Raw genomic sequence first — 12,046 nt, 5'->3', positions numbered from 1 at the left:
TTGAGTGTAACTTAAAGTTAGATAAACAGATCAGTTCTGTTGTGAAAACCAGCTTCTTTCAGCTCCGTCTGCTTTCTAAAGTAAAGTCACTCCTTAGCCGTAGTGATCTGGAGAAGGCCATCCATGCCTTTGTGAGCTCTAGGCTTGATTACTGTAACACCTTATATGTCGGTATAAATCAATCTTCTATCTCCCGTTTACAGCTTGTACAAAACTCTGCTGCTCGCTTGTTGACTAACACATGTAAATATGAACACATCACTCCCGTCCTTTCTTCTTTGCACTGGTTCCCGGTTCAGTTTAGGATACAGTTCAAGCTGCTACTGTTTGTTTTTAAAGCTTTGAATGGCCTTGCATCGCCATATATTTCAGAACTTTTGAAAGTCCACCAGCCCAGCAGAGCTTTACGGTCTGCTGGTCAAAATCTGCTGGTGGTGCCTTGCTCAAGGTGCAAACAATGGGGGGACAAGTCCTTTTCTGTTACAGGCCCAACAGCCTGGAATACTCTTCCCCATGAGCTGCGTGCTATTTCTGATCTGGTTCTGTTCAGAGCCAAACTGAAAACATACTTATTTAAAAGGGCTTTTAATGTTTAACTATTAGTAGTTTAGTATTTAGTATTACTCATGAATGAATTTTTATCTTGTTTTATCTTGTAAAGCACCTTGGTCAGTGCAAGGAGTTGTTGGAAGGTGCTATAGAAATAAAGTTTATTATTATTATTATGTAATTCTTGACCTGCCATTGTGTATCTGTTCCTACCAAACCCATGGCCAATGGTCGCTTGTCCTGAGCCTGGTTCTGCTAAAGTTTTCTTCCTCATAAGGGAGTTTTTCCTTTCCACTATCGCCTTCATTCTTGCTCAAGATGAGAGTTCTATGATGGAGTTAAACTCAAAGCATTCTGCTCCTCAGATAAATAATGTTAAATTATTATTTTATATATGAATCTAAAAAAGTTAAATCTGGTCCTCTGGACATTCAAAAAAACAAAACAAAGCAAACCAACAAAAAAAACGTAGAAACGTTTCATCTCTCATCCGAAAGACTTCCTCAGTCTGAGGTGCTGTATTCAGCTCAGTCTCTTAAATAGCACCTTCTCAGAGTGGATCAACCAGTTTGCTGCTGACAACCAAAACCAGCTGATCACATGCTCAAGAAGGACCATCAGCCTAACAATGGATCATTAGCACACTGATGGCTGTTTACTATTCACAGAGGGCTGAGTGAAACTAGCAATCACAGCATTGTAAGAGGGGGACAGTTGAACCCGGAGGCCTCCACCCCTGTTTAATGATGGACAGTTTCTTTTCACAAAGATAGCCTCCTTTACTCCTCTCTCAAACCATCGTTCCTCTCTATCCAGGATGTGCACATCTTCATCCCTGAAAGAGTGACCGCTGGCCTGGAGATGAGTGTAGACCGCAGAGTCCTGGCCTGATGATGTTGATCTTCTGTGCTGGGCCATCCTTTTGGCCAGTGGCTGTTTTGCCAAAAACAGGTTGATCCACTCTGAGAAGGTGCTATTTAAGACACTGAGCTGAATACAGCACCTCAGACTGAGGAAGTCTTTCGGATGAGAGACGAAACGTTTCTACATTTTTTTGTTGTTTTGCTTTGTTTTGTTTTTTTGAATGTCCAGAGGACCAGATGTGGATCTACTGTTTTGTATCACGTTTGTATATGAACACAGCAAGTTTGTTCTGGATCTTTACATCTCAACTAAAACATACTTGTCATGTGAGATGAGAGGCTTGACAGAAACCTGCAGCCACAAAGAGGCATCTTTAACAGTGTCCATCAGATGTGAAAGCTGAACTCAACCATTTGTCTAATATAAAAATAAAAATTGAATGGACAGAGGTTAAAAGAAAATACAATAAAAAAAAGAATGCATAATCATATGTATTATATTCAAAAATTAGGCATCCAAAGCGCACTCCACACCCTTGGATGAATGAGATCACTCGCGCAGCCAAACGTCAATGCAGGAAAGCCGAACGTAAATGGAAGAAGGACAAACTTCACGTTTCTTTTATCATGCTAAAATCATGTTACAAAGAGTTCCAGGCCACTGTTAAATCAGAAAAAATCAAATATTTCTCCCAAATCATCACCTCAAACAGTCACAATCCCTGTGTTCTTTTCAACACCATTAACTCCATTTTAACTGTGCCTCAGCCTGCCAACATGGAGGTCTCTGCAGTTATGTGAGACGACTTTGCCAGTTTCTTTGTTAAAAAGGTTGAGTCGATCAGGTCACTGATTCCTCACACCACAGCTGGCCCCTTTGTCTTTGTCCCCTCCACATCAGTCTTTAACCAGTTTGAACCCATTTCCCTCTCATTTCTAAATGACGTCATTGGTCATGTGAAACCCTCAGGTTCCCCTGCTGACCCCATCCCTGCATCGTTTTTTAAACAAGTCCTACCCTCCATTGGACCCTCTGTTCTTGACATTATAAAGAGCAGTATGGCTACAGGTGTGGTTCCTGACACTTTTAAACATGCAGTGGTAACTCCTTTAATAAAAAAAACCAGACTTGACCCTTCAACCTGCTCAAACTTCAGACCCATCTCCAAACTTCCCTTTCTTTCTAATATACTAGAGAAAATAGTTTTCACTCAATTAAACGAGTTCTTGAGTGGAAATTATATTCTTGAGATCTTTCAGTCTGGCTTTAAGAAACTACACAGCACCGAAACAGCTCTCTATCTACTTCAGTGCCTCTTTCCTGCGGGGTCCCGCAAGGCTCCATTCTTGGACCCCTTCTGTTTTCTTTGTATCTCCTCCCCTTAGGGTCTATCCTGAGGAAACATGGTCTTTCCTTTCATTGTTATGCTGATGACTCTCAGAATTATCTGCCATTAACACCTAACAGTTCTTCTTCCATTCGCCCTTTGTTAAAATATCTTGTTGACATCAAGACTTGGATGGCTGCTAACTTTTTGAGTTTTAATGATCAGAAGACTGAAGTCATTGTGTTTAACCCTAGTTCTGCCATTGTCACTGATCCTGCAAACCTGGACTCCCTTCAGCCATATCTAAAACAGTCTGTTACCAATCTTGGGGTAGTTTTAGACTCATACTTTAGGTTTAATAAGCGGTGTTGAGGAAAATTAACACAACAACTCAGACTTTTCAGCCTATTCACCTGTTCCTCTCATTGGTTCAGAGATATATGGAGAATAGACACAATAATCAGTCAGAGAGATTCAAGTTAAAAAGTATTACCAACATTTATTAAAGCTTTCAGCTGAACGAAGACGCTCTTACCCCAAACCAACAGAGACACAGCAAAAACACAAGACACGTCTGACTGGAGCTTTAGCATCTCCTAAATTTAAACACAAAAGCTTCACCCAGAGACGTGTCACACATTCTTACAGTTCTTTGTCTAAACTAGTTCAAACTGATGTCTTCATTTCCTGGAAGTCCTTTTATGGGGTTGTTTTATTATTTTCTTCTGCCGTTCCAGTTTACTTGGTGATCTTGTCATCAGGTGGGACACACACACCAGCAGCTCCCTGTTAGTTCATGTCCCATAGACAAAAAACTTAAATACATTCTCTGACTTAGTTCACTCTGTACTTGTTGATACCAAAAGGCAAGCGGATCCAAAAGCCAAGCAGATACAGATAAAGGACAAGATACATTTGTGATATATCGAGCAATACGGCACAGCAGATAAGAGCGTCTTTACATTTTCCCCCTTTTGGTCTCTGAAAGAGACCATTATTCCTAACTATCCATCCCTGAATAGGTGTAGCTCTGCATGTCCTGGAAAAACCCCTGAGGCAGCTGTTCATTTTAAGGAGGAAAGCAGGACATCACCTCATGCCTCTGTGGTGGTAATTTCTGACCCAGACCCCATCTGTACAGGAAGAGAAACTTTCCCTCATCTTTCTTGGTAAACACACAATGCAGCATTTTAGCAAAACAGGCAACTTTAAAGCTGGCGAGAGCAGTCAGCCTCTTCCAGTAGCTGTGCGATGGCCACTAAGGATAGTTCCATGGCTCGTCCCTGGCTGTACATTTGGTAAGCAGGAGGGCGCTCACTGCCACCTTTCTCGATTGTAGAGGTGATGAATCTGACCGCCAGTGAATGACAGCAGGGCACACAGCAACAGCCACAGACCACCATGATCCCTAAAAATGTAGCCACAGATACTAACAGAGAGATTACTAATGTTTTCCATTTACCAAACATGTTTGAAAACCATTCTTCTAAGGGGTTCTCAACGCCTGAGTGTTCGTGCATGGTCTTACTCAGTCTTCTCAGTCCCTCCAGTGCTCTGGTCATCGATGCGTCCGGGGAAGTGTTGTTGGGGATGAAAGTAGAACATTTTTCTCCGGTCATAGCACAGGCTCCCCCCTTTTCAGCTAATACCATGTCCAGTGCCATGTGGTTTTATATGGTCATCAGAGAGGTAGGTCCTATCATACCCTCTCCCGCTGGCCTTGTGTTCTCCACACACTATGACACTGCATAGGCCTAACTGGAAGGTGGTTGCCTAGCCCAAGGTGTAATTCAGCTCGATGCCCCCATAGTTGGATATGCAAAAATCTGCACATACTACTGGAAGAAGTAAGATCAGGACCAGAACACTGCAGGGATTCCCCTTTTTTTTTATCAACTTGAGTACGGAGATTTCTGTTTTCTGTTTGGGCTGCCAGTTTGAACTGTACCTGTTGGCCTTGAAAAGTTATTTAAATAAATTTATGTTAATATAAAAAGGTCACTTACCAATTATATGCCTGATGTGATTTTTTCTTCCGCCTTTGGTTTTATAAGTCTGCGTACATTTCCTGTCATTAAGTGACCTTATACTAGATGGCTGATAAAGTTATCAGTTTTCAATCTTATACATCTGTAAAGTAACCCATATAAGTTATACATTAACAAACACACACTATCATTCATACAGCAGACACTCACTCACACGCCAACATCATTCATGCAACAAATATGCATGGCATTTATTCAATTCAATTCAGTTTATTTATATAGCGCCAAATCACAACAAAGTTGTCTCAGGGCACTTTACAGAAACATTCACATACCTAAAAGCCAATTAGTAAAGTTCCCTATCTAAGGAGGCCAGCAGACAAGTTGAATCTTATGATGTTATGTTTCCCTATACCTTCCTAACTAAAGTTCTTGTTTGTCCCTCAACTTATAAAAACACATTTCCATCACTGCCTATTCTAAAAAGCTATCAATCCCTGTCTTTAACCATAACAGCTCCATATAGTCATCTGCAAGTATTCTTTTTCTAGATTCTTTCTAGGAATCATCCAAATATAGGTGTTTATTTTAAGGATTCTGCCGTATCAGAAGCACAGCCTCGAGTATTAGAGAGAAAAAAAAAAGTTGCTCGGGGATGTATTGCTTACCAGTCTGTTTTCAACTACAGACCTAAGGAGGCTATAATAAACAGAAACCTGAGGTCATCAACTTCTTTCGAGGAATTTAGCAAAAAACGCCCCACAGGCACCCAAAAACCCAGTAGAGTTTTCTTCGACCTGTCACATGACCACACCTCTTGACCTTTCCAGACGTCCAAGCTTTAATGTGTTTCTAGTAAACAGCGATGGGCAATTACACCCGGAACATCTTTCGGACTGAGCACGCTTCTTGTAAAGATTTTAACGTCAGCAAAAATGACATCACAATTTTTACACGGGGCTTTAAACCATCAGCCACGTCGGATCCTTCACATGTCATCGACAAACAAACAACAATTTATATACAGTCATTTAAATCAACTGGACGAAGCTTAAATTTTAGAGAAAAATTTGTTAGTCAGCTTGCAGGTCCGGTCTTACTTTTTCCAGTGTGATCACAAGCTTTTCACACTGGTGCGGTTCTCCTTCAGAGATACAGTCCACCATGTTTTTTCCTTCATGTTTGAAGGTGATCTTGGAGACTTCTAGTATTTTAGATAACCTGTGTTGTCTTAAAGCAGTCATAGTAAAGCATTGAGAATTTACATATGCCACTACACTGTGTGTGGTTAATACTACTAGGGCGTGTCCCATAACAATGTGTGCTGTTTTTTTTTGTTTTTTTTGTAAATTAGTTTTGCAATCCCTGCTATGTGTTGTGTACATGGGGGGTGCCGTTTTTCCATATTATCCATCATTGTCTATAAGTACTGTAGTACCTTTCTTTCACCCCCCTTTTTCTGAAACAAAACCCCATTTATGGCTAGTTTTGTTACAGAAACATCTAAAAAGAAGGGTAGGTTGTAATCAGGTAATGTCGGTTCTGCTGCAGATGACATGTGTTATTTGAGTTTTATGAAGGCTTCTTCAGTTTCCTGTGTCCATATCAAAATGTTGTTCAAGTTTTTCACGCCTTGCTCTTTGACCAAATCCCTCAGGGGTTGTGTAAAATCTGTGTATTCAGGAATATACCCTCTGTTGTACCCTGTTAGGCCCAAAAAGGAAAGCATGTCTTTTACACGTATCGGTTTGGGGTGTGTCAAGATACTCTGTTTATGAGTTTTTGACATGCTAGTTGTTCCTGCAGAGATTATTCATCCCAGGAAGGAGACCTGTTTTGTGCCAATCTGTATTTTATTTTTTACTAAGCTTAAAGCCATTTTTGTGTAGGTATTCCAACATCAACCTAGTTGCTTCTATGCAGGTGTCAGGCGTGGGTGCTGCCAACAACAGGTCGTCCACATATTGGATCAGTCTGGTGTCTCTGGGGAGAGGGCAAGATTGCAGTACATCTTTTAACACCTGATTAAAGATACCTGGAGACAGAGCAAATCCTTGTGGGAGTCGAGTGTAGCGCCACTGCTGTCCTTTATATGTAAATGAGAATAAATCTCTGCAGTTTTATGCCAGTGGTGTGTAGGGTCCAGAGATGAGATAGAGACATAAGAATTTGTAAAAGGTACTGTGGGTGTTTTTAATATTGCATTAATGGCTTGTAGATCGTGTGCCATTCAATATTTACCAGTTCCTTTTTTTCCTCTACAGGCAAGATGGGTGTGTTCCACTCAGGCTGCAAGGGTTCTAAAACTCTTGCAGTCTGCAATTCCTTCTTCTGCTTGTTGTTTATGTGGGTATTTTGGGACCCAAATTCACTCAAAGACAAAAAACAGACAAAAAACTTAAACTTGTTGATACCAAAAGGCAAGCGGATACAAAAGGCAAGCAGAAACAGATAAAGGACAAGATACAGTTGTGATACATTGAGCAATACAGCACAGCAGATAAGAGCGTCTTTACAGCAGATAAATTCTGTTCTTCAAAAACGCTTCTTTCAGCTAAAGCAGATAGCTAAACTCAAGTCTGTCCTGTCCAGATCCGACCTTGAAAAATTAGTCTATGCATTTATTACAACCCAGCTGGACTACTGTAACTCGCTTGATGCTGGGGTCAGTCAGGTCTCTCTCTCACGTCTCCAGCTTGTCCAAAATGCTGCAGCTCGGCTACTAACAGGAACTCGCAGGTTTGAGCACATTACTCCAGTTCTGTCCTCTTTTCGCTGGCTTCCTGTGCGTGTCAGAGCTGATTTTAAGATTCTTCTGCTGACATTTAAGTGTGTTAATGGCCTTGCACCCTCATACCTCTCTGACCTCCTTCATCCTTATGCTCCTTCTCGGGCCTTGAGATCATCAGACCAGCTGCTTTTGGCCGTACCAAAAACCAGCTGAATCTCAGAGGAGATTGGGCGTTTTCAGTCATGTGACCTAAACTCTGGAACAATCTGCCCATCAACATTCGACAGGCCACCTCAGTCTCTACTTTTAAATCTCTCCTAAAAACTCATCTGTACTCACTGACACATCTGTACTCACTGACACATCTGTACTCACTGACACATCTCTACTCATTGGCATTTAACAGTGTGGTCTCATTTGGTATTGCGTTGTTGGTGATTGTGTTCATCCATTTTGTTTTTACTCCCTGACATTTAACACAGGGTGATTTGATTTAGTATTTCATTGTTTCTCATTATATTTAATGTTTTTATGCTTTTATTCATGTTGCTGTAATATCTTGTTATTAATATTTGATTTTTGATCTTTTTTGGTAAGCACTTTGATAACAGTTACTGTTTTAAATGCGCTATATAAATAATGTGACTTGACTTGACTATTGTCATTCGCACCACATGTGGTACATGAGGTAGAACGAAATTATGTACACAGGGTCCCAGTTACATCCAACAATAAAATGTAAAAGAAAAACAATGATAAGATCTAAGATATGAACTAAGAAAAACATCAACTAAAAATACACTAAGCATTAATAGTGCAAAAACAATACGCTGAACAGCAGCATGAAACAGATCAGCAGCAACATGAATCACATCAGCAGCAACATGAAACACATCAGCAGCACCATGAAACACATCAGCAGCAACATGAAACACATCAGCAGCATCATGAAACAGATTAGCAGCAACATGAAACAGATCAGCAGCAATGTAGATGAACATGGCTTAGATGGCTTAGTTCACTACAGCAACATGAAACAGATTAGCAGCAACATGAAACAGATCAGCAGCAACATGAAACAGATCAGCAGCAACATGATGGGATTTTTCACATTGGTTATCCTGGTTAGAGATTCATGAGTCTAACAGCCTCAGGGTAGAAGCTGTTCCTCAGTCTAGTGGTTCTACACTTACTGCTCCTCAACCTCCTTTCTGAGGGGCAAAAAGTGTGTGTGCTGGATGAGTGGGGTCCTTCACAATGCATTATAATGATGCATTATAATTATAGGATTATAATTATAATTGAGTTTCGATGGATTGATTTATTTCCACTACTAGAGGATAGTAAGAGGCTTGGAGTTAACAGGAGCAGTTTAAACAATTCTGACAAAATGCCTTCTGAAGGTTAAAGCTCTTAGATTAGATTAGATTAGATTAGATTAGATTAGATTAGATTATAGAGAGTTTATTGTAATTCACACGATCACAGTTACATTACATGTGCACTGGAATTTTTGTTGCATTTCCCATGAGTTAGCTTCTTACAAGTGGCACTTTAAAATACATTAACAAATATAAAATTATTTTAAACTTTCAAGAAAATGAGTTCTCATGACTCATTGAGACTACCTGTATAAATAAAGTGTAAATGAAAACAAACAAACAAACAAAAAACAACACACGCAACAAAAGTATAAAACAAGCACCGAAATGTGTATAAAAGAATACAAAATCTACTTGGTCCAAAATTAATATAGTAAACAACATGGTAGAATACAACGGTGCAAGTAGGATAAATCAGTACAAAGTATCCCACAGAGACATGTTTTAGACAGACAACAATATACAACAAATAAAAGCAATTAAAATAAAAATAGTGTTATAAAAACACTGCTACTGTTAGCAGCATGGTCCTATTAGCAGAGTGGTTCTGTTAGCATTGAGATTCTTTTAGAAACATGGTCCTGTTAGCAGCATCATGATACTGTTAGCAGCACAGTCCCTTTATCAGCATGATGATAATAATGTCCGAGATCTGTCTAAATAAAGGTTGAATGAATGAATGAATGAGACAATGGGTGATGACTGCCCTCCTGAACTGGGTCCAGCAGACACAGAACATCCAATGTTCCCCATGGAACTGAACTGTTCCGTAGAGTTGGGTCCGTGTAGGCAGATGAAGGATCATGGAGACAGCCGCCATGACAGGCCGGAGCCTGAGCGTGAAGGGAGCCAGGAATTGAATCACGATGGCATGATGGCAAAGCAGCGGCACAGAAAACTCCAAACATGTGTTGCGGTCGTACCTGTAATGTGGGTGTGCAGGGTAGGCGCAAAAAGTAAATACAAAAAAACAGCAAGAACCAAAAAATAAGAGCAAGTCAGAGCGGAGTTCTGATCAGTGCTGCCATACTGTGGCACAGTTTGATTCCTGAAGGATCTTCCTGGACTTTCCTGATCTCCTCTTTGTCTTTAAGCTGAGGACTATCCTGGAGCTCCTGGTGCCACTTGCCTTCAACCTGCCTGTCAACAATCCACAACGTCACCCACTGCTACTTTACCTCATCGTGTCCTTCTCTGCCACCATACATACCTGGAATCCTCTGTCTTCCTCTCTGTGTCACTGGACCCCTAGGAACCAGTGTGGAAATACTTAATATTAATCTAAGTTCTACACTTCCTGGAATAAGGTGACCAGATTTCTGAAGTGAAATCTGGAGACATTTCCAGCTCGGAGACCAAAAATAATGAAATTTTAACAAGATGAAATTAAAAACGGCGACAGTTACAGTTTCATTTATTTTTACATATTTATTCATTTTTAAACAATAAAAATCAAATATAACAGCAGGAATGTGTCTCTCCACACTGTTAACATTTCCTAAGCGTAATAACATGAATGAAGTAATAGTAGTAGTAATAGAGTACTAAACTGGGGGGAGGGTCAAGGGTATATACTAGTAAGTGAGTGTGCATACCTTGTGAGTGAATGAGAACATGTATGTACTTATATGTGTGTATAAGTACACAGTGTATGGTTACGTAGCTGATGTGTATTTATATTGTGTGTATGTGTAAGGAGAGTGAAGGTCAGGTAGTCCGCTGACATGACCTCATCTCTGGTTCTGCGAGGTCTCCTCTGTCTGAAGAGCTATCATCCATGGTGGCCATGGAGGTCTGGAATAGAAGAACAGAAAAGTTTATGCACAAAACTGAAAGAGCACAGATAATAGTAAAGAGAAATACTTAAAACATGAGAAAAAAGAAATAATTTAGTAATATGATTATACACCCATTATTTTCTTTTTATTTGTTCTTCCACTTATTTCATCGTCACTCAAACAACTGCCTCTTCACACTGCTGTGGTTAGAGAAGTACATGAACCTGACGCCCAGCTCAGAGGAAGAACTTCTGTCCTCTCAACTCGAACCAGCCGTAACATCTCACCAGTATACAGACACTCTGTCATCACTCAATACTTTAGCAGTCAAACCATTTCATCAGTTCATCACTTGAACTTAAAATGTAAATATTTTACATCATAAACATGAGACAGATAAACTTAACATTAACTGAAGAGCAACAATCTGAAGAGCCGACCAGGACGTAGAAATGAAAACTCTGCTGGTAATTTCTCAGTAAAATGACACTTCCTCTTCTTTGAAAGAGCGTCTTGTCATTCAGTCTTGTCTTTCTTTTTCCTTTCCTCCTTTTTCTTTGCAACACTCATCTGCTCTTTTCCTTCTCTTTGCTTAATCACTCTTCCTATTTTCCTCAACTCTCATTCACTCTTTTTCTATCAGTCTTTGTATTTTTCTTCTCCTTAACTCTTTTTTATATTAGTCTATTTCTCTCCTCTTCTATGTCTTCCACTCCTCTAAAACAGACATAATATAATCACAATCCCCTCCAAAAATATTAGAACATGTATCCTGATGCATGCTCAATAATCCAGATAGAAAAATCTAAAAAAGTTAAATCTGGTCCTCTGGACATTAAAAAAAAAAAACAAAGCAAAACAACCAAAAAATATAGAAACGTTCCGTCTTTCATCTGAGAGACTTCCTCAGTCTGAGGTGCTGCACTTAGCTCAGTCTCATAAATAGCACCTTCTCAGAGTGGATCAACCAGTTTGCTGCTGACAACCAAAACCAGCTGCTCACATGCTCAAGAAGGACCATCACCCTAACAATGGATCATTAGCACCTGATTGCTGTTTACTATTCACAGAGGGTTGAGTGATACTAGCAATAACAGCACTGTAAGAGGGGGACAGTTGAACAGTTGACTCTGCGGTCTACACTCATCTCCAGGCAAGTGGACACTCGTTCAGGGATGAAGATGTTCACATCCTGGATAGAGAGTAACGATGGTTTGAGAGAGGAGTAAAGAGTAAAGGAGGCCATTGTAGTATGTACATATACTGATATATATTCATACTGTTAAAACGGATTCTTTCATTTTTCTGGACTGTATAATGACGTGCATCTGAATTAATAAAATGTGGACGGAAACGTTAATTATCTTTGACTCACCAACTACAGTGGGCCATTTATTAACATAATCAAGTTTAACACATCACACATT

General features: G+C 40.0%; 1 protein-coding gene across 1 annotated transcript in view; it reads left to right on the top strand.

The window, feature by feature from the left end:
• khdrbs3 (KH domain containing, RNA binding, signal transduction associated 3) overlaps window positions 1–12,046 on the top strand; it is a 376,174-nt gene that overhangs the window by 102,822 nt on the left and 261,306 nt on the right. The gene's annotated exons all lie outside the window — the stretch shown is intronic.

The sequence above is a fragment of the Nematolebias whitei genome, chromosome 19, assembly GCF_014905685.2.
Source record: "Nematolebias whitei isolate Nwh7 chromosome 19, NemWhi1, whole genome shotgun sequence".
NCBI classification, from domain to species: Eukaryota; Metazoa; Chordata; class Actinopteri; order Cyprinodontiformes; family Rivulidae; genus Nematolebias; species Nematolebias whitei.
Note: the sequence above shows the minus strand (reverse complement) of the source record. Positions and strands in the feature narration are given on the sequence as shown.